The sequence below is a fragment of the Malurus melanocephalus genome, unplaced genomic scaffold (assembly GCF_030028575.1).
Source record: "Malurus melanocephalus ecotype Western Australia unplaced genomic scaffold, MMel_1.1 scaffold_3, whole genome shotgun sequence".
In the NCBI taxonomy this organism is placed as follows: Eukaryota; Metazoa; Chordata; class Aves; order Passeriformes; family Maluridae; genus Malurus; species Malurus melanocephalus.
This window is the reverse complement of record NW_026623235.1, coordinates 8,028,821-8,048,094: the sequence shown is the minus strand read 5'-3', so window position 1 is coordinate 8,048,094 and position 19,274 is coordinate 8,028,821. Positions and strand designations below refer to the sequence as shown.

Here is a 19,274-nt window from a genome sequence, read left to right as displayed (position 1 = left end):
TGAGCAAACCACAGAAATGTTGTATTCCCTACTTCTGTCCCTACCAGCCTTTTAAAGTAAAATTCAACTGATAAACAATTAAGATTAAAATAATAATGTGAACATAATGGGAGCATGAAGGAGCAGGTAAAGAGAAGAAAATATAGTTGAAAAATAGAGTCCTGTGAACAGTGTAAATATTGAATTGCAATTTTCTCCTGATTTGCATTCTGTGTGCTCTGCATTTCTCACTGTGTCTTACTCGGTGCAAAACTTCTGGGCTCCTCCCTGTTTCCAGCTCTCCCCTTCCCTATTATGTTCCCACTGCAATTCCCCCAGTCTCTCTCTTACATCTTTCCAGCCGGCAGGAGATGACCCAAGCAGGTTAACTGGGCAGTATACACCTGCTGTTGAGTGTCCAGCAYCATAAACCAGATTTCCAGGGGCGTCCAGGCTGTGTGTCCTGAGAGAGGAAGAGTGGCTACCTGTCACAGCCAAGGGCTCATGGGTGAGCTAAAAACTAATTCTGAGGGATCAGCCTCACTGCAAAACACGTTGTGGAGACACCATACTGCTCCAGGCTAGCTGGTTTAGGACTAGCTTGTGTACAGCAGATCTCAGTATTTGTGTTTTCCTCTCATCTATGACTTAGTCTGCAAGCTGCTTGGAGCAGGAATTGCACCATTGTTTTTGTAAGGCATTGTACAAATATTTTCAACTTAGCTTTTTACGTATGAAGTTATTGAGGTTTATGGTATCACTTTAGGCACTTAGATGTTATCAGAATGGGAGGTACCACTGCCAGGCTATGTAGCCTTTTACTTAATGGGATACAAAAAGTCTGAGATCAGAAACATGGTCTAAGCTTTGGAATTACAGACTAGCAACTCACAAGAGAAGACTATTTTGCTTCTTTCCACCTTTTAGCTTGTTCACTGCCTGAGACAGGAGTAATTTAAAATCAGGAGAATACAACCATGTATTTTAGTCCCATGGTTTGTGATGCAATCCTGCAGAGGTGGTGTGTTGGGGAAAAGCTGTCTAGTCTGATCATTAACATAATAGGCACCTAATCTGTGACTCCAGGAACCCAGATGTCTCAAATGGGACTGGATCCARATTGCTATAAACAGGCACAGAATGTTTTCCAGCTCGTGCGTGGGGTTTATCAGCTGGACATAAAAAATATTATCTTTTAATCAATTGGGAAAACTCAGCATAAGTTTAAGTAATTAAAACATACAATACCAGCTTTACTGTTTTTTTTTGTTTGTTTGTTTGTTTTTTTTGTTTTTTTTTTTTTTGCTAACTGAATATTAAGCAGCTGTATCTGGTGCTAGATTTAGCCCTAGGTGCTATATTCCCACTCAGGAAAAAGGAAGAAAAAGACGCCTGGTGTGCAGTGTTACTGTTGCGCAGCAAAGGAAGTCTTTAGGTGCTTGCCTAAATGCTTTGTCTCATGGCAGCTTTCATCTGCACCCAGTCTRTCCCTCACAGATTACAGCACGGGAAAGTCCTGGCTTTCCATTTCCTCTGCTAGCAAACTCTTCCTTGCAGCTAGAGAGGCTTGTGCTTGTGTGACCAGTGAGGACTCTAATTCTGTCCCTGTAGCTACCCAGGCATTTTAAAACAACTGTGCAGAAAGGCTTTGCCTCTTAACCCAAATATACATCCCATAAGGGTGATTGGTGACTGGGAATTTCTTGTCCCACAGAAAAAGAGTGCTACCTAACCACTTCATATGARGAAACAAGAAAATGTATGTACTGATGAGGAAAGGATTTTTTTCAAAGTTCTTTACATTCAGCAGTTTGGTACATTAAAATGATTTTAATGTTTGCTGCTCTTTRGAGCATATTGATGGCATTGCAAGAAGGCAGCAGTATAATGGGATACAACAGATGACTGAAAACAGTGTAATTTTAAAGAGGTAGATGTAGTTGGTGAGCTAATAACTAAATGATAGTCTATTTTTTCTCTCAATATTCAGGARCCTTGTACTTGCTATCAGTTGGATCACACACAAAGAAAAATTTGGTTTATAGAAGTTCAAGTGAATGTTGAATCAGTCGAGGTTTTGATTGACTAAATGGAGTCCTAGTTTTCAGATGGGACCAAACAGGTCCTGTCAAACTGAACTAGTGGTGCAAGAGCAGAAGAGTGAAAACAGTGACACTGCAATCCTGTGATGTGCTGTGAACCCTCAGCTCATGGTTGTGCCACTGGAGGTCAAGGAACACATCCTTTGGGATGCAGCCTGAGATGCTTGTCCTTGCTTGTGTCTTGCCCAGTGTTGCCTAGCATGGTTATTTTGTGAAGTCCATGTTTGCTCACTGAATTTTGAAATTGTCCCCCGAGATTGATACTCTGCAGAGCCCTTCCCTAAGGTGCTTTAATTAAGTTACCTATTTCCTCAACAGAAGATTGCAACTTCCCCTGTGATGTGAAGAGGAAACTAAGCACAGCTGTAGCAAAGGAAACAGCTGAGGCAAAGTGAAGTGCTCTCTTGACAGTGTCCCTTGGTAACACCTAGACACAGCCCAAAAATCACTTATGAGCCAAATGCTGTTCTGAGGGCTCTAATAACAAATTAATTAAGCACTTTGGGGAAAAAGGGAAAAAAACACAACCACCGACCAATAAACAAAARCCCTGCAATGATTACATCACTACAAAGGATTTGATCAATGTAAAATACCATTCTCATGCTCCTGAGGTAGTCAGAAATCTCAGTGAAATCAATGAATATTTKTTTCCATCAGGGCAGCACAACTGTGTTTGGTTGAAAAAACACCAAATCAAACCAAAACAAAAATCTGGGTTCTTTTCCAGAGAGTAATGAGACAACCTAGCKCTCTTGGATATTGCCTTCCCTGTTCTCTGCAACATTGATTCTGTTCATTAACTGGAATATTATTATGCTGCTGATTGATCTGAAACATTTTGTGGGGAAGAGAAAAAAAAAGAAAATATAATGTTTATGAGAAAGTTCCAGTTCAAATACATGTTTTATTTCCTCCTGTGGTCCTGGTGGTTTCCTTTATTTAATAAAGTGGCTTGACTGGGGCTAATGGGAGGTCATGTAAAACTTTGCCACTCTACATCATCCAATTTGCARCCTCCTCTAACCTGGCAAAGCCCTTACTTAAAGGTACTGATTGCTACCCAGAGTGAATAAATATAGTGACCATTAGGAGCTTTTCTGGAGAGAGGAGCCTCTCAAATGAGCAAAGGTGATGGCCCAGCACCTGCTAAGGTGATTGCAGCTTTCCCACCACTCTGAGCACACCTCTGCGGCACAATAGGAGCATCTGAGGCTTTTCTTCCACTGAGTTCAGAAGCTCAGTCTATGGCCATGACCTTCTAAACATGGAAATGCTGGATTATCTCAATTACTTAGCAGGCCCCTTCGCTTGCCTGTTTGTTACCAGTGTCGGTTCACCACTGCGACTACTTAAAGTACTTGACAGTGCAATGGTGTCCATGCAGTGATCACTGAAGAAATTTTGTATTTCACAAACTTTCATAAGCAGCTTAAGGATCTCAGAGTCTAATACTGTGCTCTCCTCTATTCTGTGGCAGGTCCACTACTCTAATTTATCTTTCTATTTTCCAGTAGAGATAAAGCATGATTAAAATAGCTGTAGTTCCTCTTTCCACCTTCCCCTGTGCTTACTGGTCTATAATCTTCTTCTAATTMAGGCTTAACACCTGACATTTTCTTTTTATTCCTCCTTTTGCTTCTCTATCTCATAGAGATGAGCTRTATTTTTGAGGCAAGGCAGCAAAATGTGAAAAATTAAAGCTTTATGTTTTAAAATCCCCATTGTTCTTGATCACAATTCAGCTGGCATGGCACTGAACCCTCCTGTGTCATTTGACTTAAAGAAGTGTTCATTAATTGAAAGCGTGCAATGTTTTTTAGCTGAGGCTCCCCACATGAAGAGGCCATGCTGATCATTTGTAGGGAKCAACTGCATCACCAGATGAGCAAACTCGAAAATAATCTTGGACTTKGTAACAGCAGAAGTGGAGATGACTGAGGTAATTAGTCACGTGAAATGACATAGCATGAGAAGATGACAGGATTTCACCAGATCTGTCAGGGTAAAAAGACTGAACTCCAGAAGCATCTCAGTTTTGCCACTTGCCACCTAAATATCAAAATGACCTTTTTTTTTTTTTTTTTTTTTTGGGTGGGGTAGAAAAGAATTCTGAGATTGTAAGTGCCTGTCTCCACGCAAGTATAAAACATTGCAACTGTTTGGCATGGCAGTATCTGGAAGCACTTCAGGGATCCTTATGAGCATCCAGTGATTTGACCTTGGCTTTTTGTTTTGTCTGCACTTCTGGAAATTTATGTAGATCGTTCATATTTTGTTACAACTGTTTATATTCTGAAGAGYGACATTTATATCAGAGGATTTGTACTATCCAAAATGAAAGCTCTAAAGGACTCTGTGGTATGAATGTGACTGCTTCTGCATTCCCTCGTCTACTACCGTGGCACTTGAGAATGTGGGGAAATATGGKCAGGGGAGGGCAAAACCTGACATTAGTTTTATCTGAACTGACAGATGCTGTGAACCACAACAGTGTAACAAGGGARCACTGCAAAGCTGCCTTTCTTCCATTCTTGACATTTTCCATAAGAAATTTATTTTCTTTAACCATTCTTTTAAAAGAATAATCTCTGACTATAGGATGTTTGCTTTCTATTTTCATCCATGTGATGGAAAAGCTATTGCTGTCCTCCCTCCCAGAACAAACAAGGCTGCTGTCAGTGGTCAAGGTGCTCTATTATCCCTTCTGAGTACAYATGGCACAGGGTGATGGTCACTTCTTTTTCCCTTTGGACAGTCTCCCCTCGGCTACCATTAGCCTGAAATGCAGCCCAAGTATCCTAACAGTGGCACCTAAGGGCAAGTTTGCTCTTGTGGCATTATTTATCCATCTGGCTTACATATATAAAATAAAGTCATCTTTTGTCACATGTATACACACACATATATACACTACATATACATCCAATAGTACATTTGGAGCCTATTAATCTTTTCATGATGAAAATGCTCTGACCTGTTTTCTTTCCTGTCAGATATACCTACTTGGCATCAATGCTCCTACTAACACAACAATCCTCAGGCATTTAGCAGCATAGGAGCAGCTATGTTCTGTTACCACTCTTTTATWTTATGATACTAACTGACAAATATAATCTTTAATTTTGTTTTGTTCTTGTTCTTTTGGGGGTTTGTTTTTTATTTTTKGGGGGGGGGGGGGGGGGTTAATATTCATTGCAGTGATAGCCTGGTGAAATAATTTTGCATTCAGAAGAAGCAATTAATAAATTAAAAGTGAAGGCAGAACTAATAGWAAATTGCTGGGTTTTTTAGTCATGCAGCATTTTCCACAGTGTTCAATAATTTTTTATGCTTCAATTATTATGTGGGATATGGATGTCTTAGTGTGAAGCTGTTGTTAAAGCATCAGTGATGCTCAGCATCTGGGCATTCTTGTATTTCTGAAAGATGTGAGATGATACAAATCAAAGGTATCTTACAGTTTTGGAGAACCCAAAGGAGTATATATTATTATAAACCTGCTCATGGTTTCAGTAGGAAATTTTCTTTGTCTAACCCTACCCTGCCAAGCCCTGAGTGCTTTATAATGTTAGGAGCAACAAAAATGTATCACCCCTGAGGCTAGTTGTGTGTAGTTCTTTAGTTTTGTGTAGCAGGACAAYRTTCTGTAGTATAACAGGTGAGACCYCTGGGTTTCTATAAAGCCCACATGGTAACAAGTCCACCATTAACTCAGAGCATGATTCTGCTTCCCTTGAATTCAGTTCAGTGGGAAGTGGATCATCTCCTGTCTGGCACAGAGACTTCTACAGCTCTGTGGACCTCAGAGAAGATAAGGATGTGGTAGTGACCTGCCTCATCTCAGGAAGTAGTGTGCATTGATTCACACCTCAAAATTTGTATCCACTGCAAAAAATCCTTTCTGTAGCAGAAGTGAAAAGCTGTGTCAAGCATTCGTTCAGCCACTTATACAAATCACACACAAGCAGAAATGGGACTTCTGTCATTCTGCCCAAGGTGCTTCTGTGAAAATCTTTTTTCCTGTCTTCTTGGACATCTCCGTTTGCTCCAGTATGTACAAACCTCTCAGAGCCTCCAGAAGCTTGCCTGAGCCCTCCCCTTTCCCTGCTTAGATGAAGGCAGTGGGCAGGTAYGTGGTGCACCAGCCCTGGTCTTGCCTGACTGCTACCCAAGGACCAAAACTCAAGTGTGGTAATTTCCTTTGAGTTCAGCAAACAAGTTCTGCAGCTGAACTATACTCAGAAATGGCTTCCTTCATATCCCAGGATACTCTTTTAGCTAGAATACTTTAAAGTTATTATAGTCAATCCATGTAGCTTGAATCCTAATAAGTTAAAGACAAACTAAATTTATCAGATTAAGTCAATATGTAAGTAATTATTAAAACAAAGATAAATACATTAACATATAAATAAATCTCTGAGCTATTTACCATTTTTATGCTTTCTCAGTGGGTTTGGGGGTACCTGGGATTCACTAATATCAAACTGGTATCAGGCTTCTCAAGAAACACTAGTAGAAGTGGTTAGGCTTTGAGATGGTTGGTTTGTCTCTTTCAGATTGATTACAGTGGTATTGATAATGTTTTACTATTTGAGGATGAAAGTTTTCCTGGCAGTGTCCGTATGCTGCTGCCTGGCTATCCTGCTCGGTCTCCAAACTGCTCCCAGTGCAGCCTCACTGAACACACTGTGACCTTCCCTTGTGAGGATATCAAAATCCAGGGTGTGATATGGAAGGTGAAACCTTCTTAAATCACAGAATCACAGAATATGCTGAGTTGGAAGGGACTCACAAGGAACATTGAGTCCAAATCTTGGCCCTGCACAGAAAACGCATAATTAGGTCCATGGAATGTTCTTAAAATGTCTTTTTGTGTTCAGAATAATTTAGAATAATTTATGCTGGAAAAGACCTTTAAGATCAATGAGCCCATCCATAAACCTGTAGCAAAGTCACCGCTAAACCACATCCCCAAGTGCCACACCTACACATCTTTTAAACATCTCCAGTGATGGCAACTCCACCACTTTTTGTGGGCATGTTCCAATGCTTAAATGCCCTTTCTATGAGGAATTTTTTTTTTCCTAATATCCAATCTAAACCTTCCCTAGACCAACTTGAGGCCATTTTTTCTTGCCCTGTCTCTTGTTATCCAAGAGAAGAGACTGACCCCCACCTGGCCACAAAGTCCTTTCAGGAAGTTGTAGAAAGCAGTAAGATGTCCCCTGAGGATCCTTTTCTCCAGAGTAAACAACCCCATATGGTTTTTCGTTGTTTTTAAACACATTCTGCACATCTTTTGCATTTTCACAGAGATGGAGGTGGAAGGCATTCCAGGATCAGCTCAGCCTGAGCTCAGTGGTAGCTCTGGCAGCACTCACTGAGGGATGGAACTTTTCACTTTTTTTTTTTTTTTTCTTTTTTTCCCAATGTATTTTTGCTTTGATCTTACAACACGAACCACCTGGGAAGACATTCCAGCCAACTGCCCTGCTTTTCCCAGAGAGGGAGCACCCCATCACCCTTCCCAACCTGGCTTTGCCAACTGCAGACACTTCATACCCCCGACCCAGGCCTTTTAAAAAACACCAGAATCACACCACTGGCTCAAAGTCTGATCAATAACGTTGCTTGAGCGATATTAATGACCTGTTCGTGGGGGGCTGAGGGAAGACGCAGGTTCCTTTAAGGGGTTTGCCCCACTCACCGCTTCGCCCGCCCGCCTCTGTTTCGCTCCCCCGCCCCTGCCCGAGACACTGGGAGTCGAAGCAGGTGCATGCGCAGTGCGCTGGCGGCCGCGCGCGCTTGCGCAGTCACCTGCTGCTGGCCGCCCCCCGGTACATCCGGGTCAGCGCACGCCCGCCCGCACGGCCGGTGCCCGCGGTGCTGTGCGGCCGCTCCCCCCCCCCCCCCCGCCCCCCCCTCCCCGCGCGCGTTCCCGCCCCTCGCGCGCGCTCCCGGCGCGCTCCCGCCACCCGCGCGCGCGCCGCTCCGTCGCTGCTCCGGCCGAGCGGGGGAGGCGGCGGCTCCGCTCCCGATCCCGATCCTGAGCCCGGTCCCGCTCCGGATCCCGGTCCCGCATCGCCGTGCGCGGGGCGGCTCGGTGAGTGCCAGCGGCGCGGAGGGCGGGAGGAGCCGGGCGGGGCGCTCGCCGCTGCATCCCCCGCGTTCCCTCGGCGCCGGCGGCGCGACCCCCGCCCCGTTCCCTCGGGGCCCCCGTTCCTCGCCCGGCTCCAGTTGTTGCTCTCCCCGCTCCCCCGGCGCTTCGCAACTTCTCCCGTCCCGCCGCCGCTTCCCCCCGCACGGCGAGGAGGGGCCCCGGGGCGCGGGGGGAAGCGGCGGCCGCTGCTCSCTGGCCGGGGGAACCACGCGGGTCACCAGGGACCGGCCGCCCTGCCCTGGGCTTCCCCGGGCTCCGGCGGTTCCTTCCCCCTGTCGCGGGCACAGGGTCTGCCTTGCGCCCGGTGCGAGTGCGGGCGGCTCCCCCGGGATGCAGGTAGTGCCGCGGGATGGAGTGACAGTGTTAATGGATAACGGGAGCGGCGGGAGGGGGAGACCTCTTGAAGGGGCATCTGCAGGCTTTCCGAGTGTGGCTGAACATGCAGCGCGTTAAGCGGAATACAGGCATCGTTGCAAATTTGTCATGGTGAGGGTGTATCCTGCAGGTTTGTGTGCAGCGCTGTGATGCTGGGACTGTGATTCCAGCAGTGGTTAAGGTGATTTTGGAGGAGAGTGTTGTTTCCAACCTATTCATTACATAGCCGATAAAATCAAATTTTAATTGCATTACAATTTTCTCCCGTGTAATTCGAGAATAAGGATGCCTGCAACTTAATTTAGTTTTGTCAGTTTTTAATCTGGTGTCATATCTCACTTGGTAATAAAATACAAGAAGTTTCTTCACAGAGACATTTTAGATCCCAAAGAAATCAAGAGACTGTGTTATAAAGGTTTTTGAAGTTTTTTTCTTTATCTATTCCATAATTTTGTTCAAATTCTCTTCCCCTTGATTGACACAGAGTCTTTCTTCGCTTTGGACTGTTTTGTTTTGTTCTCTGTTTTGGACTTTAAATATAGCTTTGAGTTAATGAGCATTTTCTGTTGTAGGTTGTGGCAGATATGGATGTTGGACAGTAAATAACCTGAGATCACTGTTGTCAAGGTTGTAACATGGATTCAAACTTAAAAGGTTGCCCCTGACAAATACCTTTGTTTAGTAAGGTGTGTTGTTTTGCAGAATGTTTCTTCAGTTCTGTGTGGCCAGCTTAACTGCAAAATCCTAAACCACATGAATAAGATGCTGCTGTTACATGAAGTTAGATTGTTTCTTGCCTGGCATGCAGAGAATAATCTATTGTTGAAACAGAAGCTTTGAGTAGGAGAGAAGATAGCATTTTATCCTAGTTAGACTGTCAGATTTGTTATTGCACATATTAGCTGTCTGAGAGCAGGGGCTGTAGAAAGAAGTGATCCCAGGATCTGTTTTAAAATATCCCTGTCAAGAAGTACCACGGTTGTATGAAAGTAAGGAATGAATTTGATCCCATCTGTTATACAACTTCCATTTGTCATCAGGTGCTCTAGATTTTTTTCCTTGTTTGCAGTTTMGCTGGGGCCACCTGAGGGGACTGATTATAGAAGAGATTGTCTTCTGAAAGTCTCTGCCTCTTCCTGTGACACTTCCCTGCACTGGTTGTAGAAAGCATGTGTCAACCAGTTCTCTACTTGCATGCAAAACTGTCCTGTCCCTTTATCTGAATTCTGTGTGAGTCATAATCTCTTKATAAAGGGAAAAAAGTAATCAAAATTTTTATTGTGTCTATTAGTAGTTTTATATATTTGCAAAATAATTAATTGAATGCAGTAGTTTAAGGACACTTATGTGGGGACCTCTAACAGTGCTTACTAAATACTTGGAATTAATAGTGTAAAGAGACAGAAGGGTGGGGAATATTTGTATTGCAAGCTACTGAATTATTGAGTAATACAGTAACAGAAATTGTCTCTGCCATTTGGAAAAGCATATGTAGGGGCCACTTTGGATTTCTGCAGCTGTTTTGGCATGGTAAATGTTAATGCAGATTTTTTTCCTCTTGCTGTGTATCTTGGAGAACAGAGACACGCAAACAGCCTGCAGTCCCCTTTTTCTTGTTCCTGCCTGCCAGCTGGGGGCATAGATGGAACCAATGCATATCTTGATGTAGTGGAGTCAGGCAAAATTAAAGTTTGTGTGCACAGAGTTGGATTTGTTTTTTAAGCAGGTTTGTGTGTGCCTGTTGTAGTACATTTARTAGGTGGTTTTTAGGAAATAATGGCACTAGTGTAATTTAAGGTTGTTACCTTTGCCTGTCCTTCCTAAAGGTTTGTTCTCTTTAATTATACCAAGAGTTTCTTTTGTTGATAGAGATGAGCATAAGTTGAGAAGACTGACTCCTGTTTGTTAAGGTAACGTTAACTACCCTGAAATATATTATAAATCGACTTTATGAGGCATGCTCATTGTAAAAATTTTTGAAAATACATCTTCAAAGCTGAAATATTTTGAGTGTTGTCAAATTGCATCTCATGGATTATCAGCTGTCAAGCAAATGTGCTACAGGCAAGGCATGCAGCTCATGTGAATATATGTGCTGAATCCACACAAGGCTTGAATGTCAGTGCCAACTCCTGTGCTCAGAAACAGGATGCAGAGAGTCATCCTKGTAGTCATTTTGGTCCAGCTGAATCCCTGCAGTCTTATCAACATGGCTTCAGAGGTGTTGAGAGCGTGGRGACTGGGGATATGAAAGCAACTGTGCTTGGATTGGAGTTGAGCACTGGGGACTCTGAAGTGCTGGTACTCATTAATAGCTRTGGCCCCTGAAATACATGCCTCGGTTAGGCAGGGTAAGAATTATTTCAAATAATTTTCCAGCTGTAAATGATGGCCACTTGTATGTACCATTTAATATATTTTCTACTCCCATTCCTTTGTGTATATCAAGAGTACTTTTGAATAAATGGATGGTCCTCTTGCATACCTCTTAAGCTTTCCCTTATTAATGTATGACCCTGTAAAATTACTTAGGAGTATCAATATTTTCTTTCTARTGATCATGGAAAATTTAACACCTCTACCCATTGTAGAGAARTCTGCATTTCTCTTCATGTTTACAAAGACAGGGACTTATTTGATTGCCTTTAATTTCARGATCTCTTATAAAATCACCTCAGTTTCCCCCCATCTGTGTTTCAGGAATGTTCTCTGGAGTGCCACAAGTTGGCTTCTGCAGCTGGCAGAGTGTTTCCAACTGTCTAAAATTTGCTGAGAGTAATAGGCTCTTACATAGGCAATGTTTTACATTTGCAGTTCCAGTGCTTACTGGGGATATGTGTATTGCAATCATATAAACAGCAGAGCTCAACAGAAACCAACAACAAACAATGAACAGTTTTAGAATTGACTAGGTAAAGCTGAAAGTATTTTTAGTKGCAGCACTTTCTCCTGTGTTCCCCATCCCCTGTGGTTTTAATTGCATTCTGCTTTTTAGAAATGGCATTTTGTCCTCTCTGTCACGTGAAAGCCTGATGTACAGAGRATACCTTCACTGTGGAAACAGTGAAACTAGTTACAGGCAAAGCATAATTGAAAGGTGCAYGGGAAATGGTGCATTCTCTGGCCTTTCACTCAGGATCATTTGAATTTCAGGATAGTTGTAAGACAGTCATGGTTGTGAGGTAAGGGCTGATCCTGTCCTGCTCAGTCTGTTTATGTGGGTGATGGACTCAGATCTGTTGGTACAACCTTTGTTATCTGGYTATGCCACCCCCTTCATTTACTGTTGCTATTGAATACAGTGATATTRATGAAATGTTTAGTAATTTATTTCTGGTTAACTCTGACAATGTAAATGCTCTCCATGAAATTGATTTGCAAAAGGGTTTTTGGTACCAGACTTACTATCTTTGACTGTTCTTTAGCATTGTTTTTTCAGGACCTAGAAGAAGAATTTTTATGTTTCTAGTACTTACACAAGTATTGACTAATTTGTGTGCCTTGGAAAAGACTGTTGTTTGCCTTGTTTTCTCTATCCTAAAGTTCTGATGCTGCGTTTGGGGAATGAAATGCGTCTGACCAAACCTGCCATTTTTTTTACTGCATGAAATCATTGTGGGACTATAGGAGAAACTGGGGACTAAATATCTCTGAAACAAAGAGACTGTACATAAGTACAATCTTTAAGTGTATAAAACAAGTTTCCTCTAACAATGTTTGTATGGGAGGATGTATTTTTRTTCTTTTACTCCTGTTCAGTGAAAATGCTGTATGGCTTGTGGTCTTGATTACTAAGTGTTGGACTGATTCTCTGGCTTCATCTCCAGCACTTGGGATTCCCAGGTGGTCCCTGTGCAAACAGTGTGATTGGGTCTGGGACAGCTTAGCTTGTGAGATTTGAGTGYGTTCAGTTTGGTGTGGCTGTAGCTACAAAAATAGCATGCCTTGCAAAACAGGCCTTCTGTCTGCCACCCACACCAAAACCTAAAGCTTGATCCTGTAGGCAGTTAATACGTTTATCTGGGAGGCTGATTCCATCAGCAAATGCTTTACCTGAAATTGATGTCTACCAGGCAAAAAAAAAAAAATCTTACATTGGTAATCACTTTATGTATAAGAAAGTGCAGAAGAACACTGTCCTAGATACATTTTTAAAAGCAGTTTTTACTTCAGACTACAGGGCTTAAATGTTCCCCAGTAGCAGGAGGCTGTTCAGTGAACAAATTCTGTTTAACTGCCGTAGTTCAAAAGACTCTTAAATTCAGCCATGAGGCAATTCTGGTTCTCCTTCACTACTAGATGATTGAATTAAATGGAGTGTTAGCGTGAGTAACTTTTTCTGGTGTACTACACAAGGTAATAGATGACTTCCTAGGAGCCCTAGTTGTAAATTGGATGACTGGAAAGCCCCGTTTCTGTGTCTAGTGGCTGTAGCAGTTAAATAACTTCAAAAGTAAGATCTAATTGCATATTCTTCCAGTCAGGTGTGGCACTGGACGGTTGCTTATTCTCCTTTTTATTATAGTAGTCTTGAGGGTAACAGCCTCTCAAACGGATTTCTTGCCTTTTTGTGTTGCACAACAAAGGTGTTTGTTTCAGCCTCTGATGTACAAATCAGCTTGACCCTCTACTGAATAAAAAGCCCAGAACAAGACAGTTTTCTGAATTCTAGCACTTTTACTCTGGAAAAAAAAAAAGCTGTAAGAATTAATAAGAAATACATGCATACCGGGTTTTTTTTTTTTTTTTTTTCTTGTTGTTTTTTTTGGGTTTTTTTTTAAACAAAATCTTCCTGTTTAGTGTCCTTGAAAGTGATAATCCTCACGCAAAGTGCATTTTGGGCATGAAAAGCCAATTCATTTCTTATTGTATTTGCACCTTTTATGTGCTGAGACATACGATTACTTGAAACTGTTCCCTTCAAAGGTGGAAATGAAATATGTAACCACCAGACTTCATGAGGCTTCATCTCAAAGATAAAATTGCTGACCTTTTATATAAATGAAGATCATACAGACAAGAGAGAGCATTGTGTAAGGATTGCTTATGGAAGCAGTTAATTGATTTGGAGTTTAGATTTCCTGCTTGTGTGTAGMAGCTCTGTGTGGGGAGATGCGGATTTGTCAGCTGAACAGGCAATTGAATTGTTATGATGGTTTTGAAATTTTTTGCTATGRCTACTTTGCTTGTTCCCATGTATGACTGGCTAAAGTTATGTTTTCCTGAGCACTAAAATAGTAAGTGCTTTACCTATTTTTACCTTTGCATCTCAGAGTTCAGAACTGAATTAATTTCTTAGCAGGAGTAAGAGAATAGCATAATCTAGTTGATATCTCCAACCTTCAAGTGTGGAGGGCAATCCAATAAGAACTTTCAACTAGCCTAACAAAGCCCAAGTGTTTTTCTTATCTCTTCTGAAGTTTCCAGTTTCAGCAATGTTCAAAGCTGTTATGGGGAAACTCTCCATTATTCTGTACTCTGGCTTCTTAATGAATATGAGGTAGAATTGTGTCCTGGTARGGAGCTCACTGTAGGTATGACTGGCAGTATAGTCTAGTAAATGGCAGTGTAAGAGACTTGATTAAGACCTAATATTTCGTGTGTGACATAATATTGATGTTAATATTGTGTCAGGTTTTCAAAGGAATTTCAGTCAAACTGCTTCCGTAACTGCCAGAAGTGAAGTTTGGGAGCAGATGTTGTAATGGGAGTCTTAAAATCTGACAGCTCTTCAAATAACTCTAGTGTGTCTCAGCTTTAGAGTAGTGTTTTTGCAGGGCTGATGCCTCTCGCTTTGCTTTGCTCCCTGTCCCTTGTCCAGAATGGGCTTCAGTTTGACCCCATTACAGTCCTATGAAAGCTCATGCTCTAATAAACATGTATCCAGGCAAGCTGCATGGAAGAAATGGGTCTGGATGGAGAGGACAGCTGAGGTGAGATGGCAGTTAACTAAGAGGAGCAGCTTACTTTGAGTTGAAAGCAGGGAAGAATATGAATTAGAATGTGGGACTGAGTTAGGCTCAGGTTGATGATAAACTAGYGGTGAGTTTGAGTCACGAGCTCCTTGGCTGTATGGAAAGTATTGGTCAGTACAGAGGATGTGTGTAGGAATGTCATTGCCTCTGACTTAGCTTCTTGGGGACAGCAAAGTAAATAGTGACTTGCTGGACAAGAAAATATAGAAGAGAGCTGATGGGCAAGGAAAGGTGGACAGGAGAAGGAAGAGCAGAAGCTAGGATTTTGTAAAGTAGGCAGATAGGTCTGTTGGACAAGGAMCTTGTGATGGTAAAAGCAGAGTTARAAAATYTGTGAGGAAAGGAYTACAGTGAAGTAAGTCATCATTTTGTCCATTGCCATTAGTAGGCAATGTGTCTTCACCACTTTAGCTTACTRTGTATCTRAGTGGTTAAAATTGGTGTTGTGAGYAAATGGTTCTAATTCTGGTCATGTGCTGTGYTAGGCAGGAGGATGAATTGTTTGGGCTCATCTCCTGGTTGAGAGTTTATACYACTAGACTGCAAAGCAGTGCTCAAAACTCCAGAAGTTGCAGAAAGCAAGGAGCACTTAGTGCATAACTGGGGCCGTTTCTTCCATTAGTACCTTGCTTCACCCCTCCCAGTATCTGGTGCTAGCTTAGTCAACATGGTGCTCAATAGTATGTCTTCAGTGCTTTAGACAGTACCTTTCTAGATTCCAGAAATGCAGTTAATTTCCTCATGGATAGTCTGCTACTGCTTTCTTAGTTATTTATTATCAGAATGGTCTAGTGAGATGAGGAAGTAGTTYGCTTCCTATTTTACCCGAGGAGAAAAGGCACAGAGAAGTTCAGTTAGTTTTGCATGGTGGAAATAACTGTAACCTGACTCCTTTTAGGCTGGTTTACATACTGCAGCCACATCCCCATAGAACTTGCTACCTTTCTATTGCTATGATTCTGTTTTAATAATGAATTCTAACTTCATGCTTGTTTCTTGTGTTTGTAGTGTCTTTGGGCATATAGCTGCCCTAATCAAATCGGAGAGTGAGTGAGGCAGTGCTCCAGGTCATGCTGGTCATTGCAGCAGCAGCACATGGCCATTCAAAAAGGCAAAGTTGTTTCTAGTTTCTTCTTGTGTAAGTGTGTTGCTTTGTCAGACAAATGAGGAAGTGTTGATTCCGGCATTGTGTGACTGAAGAATTTGTRCTCTGACATTAGTAGGTCGTTTAAACATTTGGTATTGATGGCTTCCTTCCCTGTACTCTGTTCACAAAGCTTTGGGGCCAAACTGGTACATCTTGTAAAAGGACRTCTACTCGGTGTTTAAATGTGATGGAGAAGTTGAAGTGGTGCTGCAGCCTTATTAACAGAATTGTGGAATTGCAGACAATTAATTCCTTTCTTTGCTTTTTGGTGAAGGAAGGAGAAATGAGCTGGGTTTTATTTTTCGGGTGAGAGTCTCTCAATTGTCCCCATTGCTTRTCTTATCTGTTTAATTTCTGTCCTGCTGTCACTAGTGGACCCGTAAATTCTTTCTATAAGGTGTAGACCCTTGTGGCTTCTTGAGTTTCTCTGTAGAAATGAAACTGTATCAACCAAGGTAAGAAGCAGAAAGCTGCTGTTTCTTCTGTCAGTAGGAGGAATAGTAAAAAACCTTTCGATACCCTCTTGGATTGTTTTTTTGTTAGTTTTTGTGTGTGTGGTTTTTTGGTTTTATTTTAAATTTTTTTTGGTAATCATGCTAATCACTCCGTTTTTCTTGGAAGCTTCTTTTTAAAGAGAAATACCATGAATTAAGTTTATTCTGGTTAGAAAAGTATATATACTTTTTTTTTAAAGGAAAAAGTCTTTATTCCTGGGTAAAGAAAAGGCCAGTAGCCTCTACTGGTGGAGCTGTGATGTTTTGTCATTTTGTACCAGACCTGCTATGCTAGTTTATCTTCAGTTAATATTTGGCTGATCAGCTTTGCAGCTTGGAGGACTAGAAACACTTCTGCTGTAGATTAAATTTGGTGGAAACTTGCTTTCTATTGAAAGTATGGCATTCATTGTAAGCAAATCTCTCTTCAGTCTTAAGGTAGAGACCTTTCTCACCTGTTAGAGAAAGGAATGATTATGGGAGTTCCTTTGGTCTCAAAAATCAGTTTGGTTTTCTCAGGAGCACAGCTGGCTTCTCATGTGATATTGGGAATGTGACAAACATTGGTGTTCAAACCTGAGGTACTTAATGTGGMAAAGGACACATAAAGATTTTAAACATTTAGAACCTAAGGTGCTGTTTCTGGCCTTCTGTAGGCTTTTTGTGTGTTTAGTTATGTGATCTGTCAGCTCTGCCTACCTTTACCTCTGTGGGTGGAAAAAATTCAATTTATGTCTCTTCAGTTCAGCTAAGAATTGTAGTGACACTTTATAAAAGGACACAAACAGCAACACGCTGAAGCACAGCTATGTGTGGGTGARCCAGGTGAGAGCTGGAGTAGCAGCACTAAAAAGAAAAGGAAGTACAGTCATGATAAAACTTCATTTAAAAAGAGGAAAAAAGCAACCAACCCAACAAAAAAAAGAAAAAGAACAAATGAAAAGCCATCTGTCTCCAGAGAATGGGATGTAATAAAGTGATATAGTTTGTATCTTGGTTASTCTACTTGTGCATAGATTTTTGTGTGTGTGCATATCTTTAAAACCCCACGTCCACCCATGTWCTTGTGTGTCTGCACACTCTGCAGATAATCAGCTGGATTGTGCCTCAAGACACTACTCAAGCAGGGCAGTTTGTATCCAAAGCAAATTTGAGCTGATGTACAACCCATGTGTACTTCTAGGAAACTCATAATTTAATCACTGGCCAAAATACCTCAGTGATTTTGAAGCCCCTGTTTTGGTATAGGAGTGATACAGCCTTTGCTTATGCTTATATTCCATCTGTTGAGGGCAGGTCCTCCCTGCCAGGGGATAGACATGCATGCCCTCCCTCCACTGGGCACTCACTGTGTGTTGCTAACAGTTGTCAGGAAATAAAAAATGCTGTGTACAATAAAGTTCGATTTCTCAAAATTGTTGGATTTACAAGWCTGCCAGAATGATTCAGTACTGCATAATTTTGTGTTTTTGATGTAAATGCAATAGCTTCAGTGAAGGAACTAAAAATTACTTGCTAAGTTCCAGTAATTTGTGTTTAGCTTCCACAGTTACATAGCTTTTACTTCCTCAGAGAACATGTCATCTTTGGTCTTAGTATTTTAGCATGTTAAAAAAGAAGTTGAAAGTCAGATGCTTTCTTTAAAATGAAAAGCTTAATTGTTGTGCTTAGAAATGGGCTATTTCCTGGTTCTGAATCAGTGTTGGAGAAAAAAAGCCAAACCAAAAAAAAAAAAACAAACCAACAACTAAATGTATTTACTTGGTAAAATGTTCTCTGCAAAACGATTGGTGTTTTGGTTTTGTCATGTGTTGCAAATAAGAGCAAATTTAATTTCACAGTTCAAGATCTTTTCTTAATAATTTATTCATAAGAAAATAAGCTATTTTATGTTGGTACCTCAGTGTATCTCTTTTCAAGGACCGTGTTCAGTCTTATCCTACAACTTTTTGGAAGTCGAGAGACAGAAAAAAACTTASTGAGTGATAACCTTGTTAGATATATCTGAGCAGTCATCATAGTACTTTATAAATACCCTAATTCTTTAAAATACTTGTCATTATGTGTAGTTCTTTCCTTAATTTAAAGCTGGATAATTTATTTATATATTTAAGGTGTTCTTTTTATCCCCTTGCCTTAGGCAGTCCCAGAGTATGGATTTCTACACTTCATCTGCTGCCCTTCACTGAAGGAGGGCACCTCGTAAAAGTATTTTCTCTCTTATCAGGCGGTTATTGTGTGTAACATCATCTCTCCTCTGCTGTCAGCTGTGCTCTGCTTCATAAATTGCTGAGGCTGCTGTTACAGGGCTGCTTTGTAGCGGAAATGTGGAGGCTGTGTCCTGCCTGCAGTGCTGTAATAGAAGCAACTGGAAGGTGGGGTTCATGCTCTTGTTTTACATCTGGTCAGATAGTTTCACTGTCACTGTGCTGTCCTTTCTTGTCTTCTTCTATTTAGGACTTATGTAAAAAGCTATTCTTGTTTGTACTTCAGGAAATATCTGACATAGATAGCATGCTTTGTGTTTTCTTTTGCTCTTACCAGCTTTATGCTTATCTCTGCTTTATGCTTCCCCCGAATGCTCCTAAATCCAGAAAGTTTGAAGCAACTAGAAAGAGCTWCTAGTAGAGTCTAGTCGAGTAGTACAGTAGGTCTGGTTGTTATCCTAGTGCTTCTTTCATTTAGCATCAATTAATATTTGTAATCATCTCTGCAAAGTTGAGGCTAGAACTGCCTGAAAAGGAAATAGTTTGAGTTTTGTCTTGGAATATTCTTTTTTTGATAGAATCATAGAATGGTTTGGGTTGGAAGGGACCCTAAAGATCACCTAGTTCTAAAGCCCCCTGCTCCTGATGGAGGATGTTCAGGAATTCTGGAAGCATGCTCCTTTTAGTCTGTTTATCAGTTCTGGATTCAGGGTGAGTCGGGACAGAAGTCCAGAACGGTTTTCTTTGAACTGTGCTTTGGAATTGAGGATGGCTTGTTGCACAGGACATGGCTCTTTTTTTTTTTTTTTTTTTTTTTTTTTTTTTTTTT

The 19,274-nt window shown here is 41.4% G+C and overlaps 1 protein-coding gene across 3 annotated transcripts in view; it reads left to right on the top strand.

Moving 5' to 3' along the window:
* Positions 1–19,274, top strand: part of CYRIB (CYFIP related Rac1 interactor B) — a 94,454-nt gene that overhangs the window by 12,706 nt on the left and 62,474 nt on the right. Inside the window, exon 1 of one of the 3 annotated variants that reach the window (XM_057368618.1) lies at positions 7,966–8,190. The exons of 1 other annotated variant lie outside the window; for it this stretch is intronic. The gene's annotated coding sequence lies outside the window, so the exon portion shown is untranslated. Of the gene's footprint in view, positions 1–7,965; positions 8,191–19,274 lie in introns of those variants that run through there. One more of the 3 variants, XM_057368609.1, reaches the window with a different exon arrangement.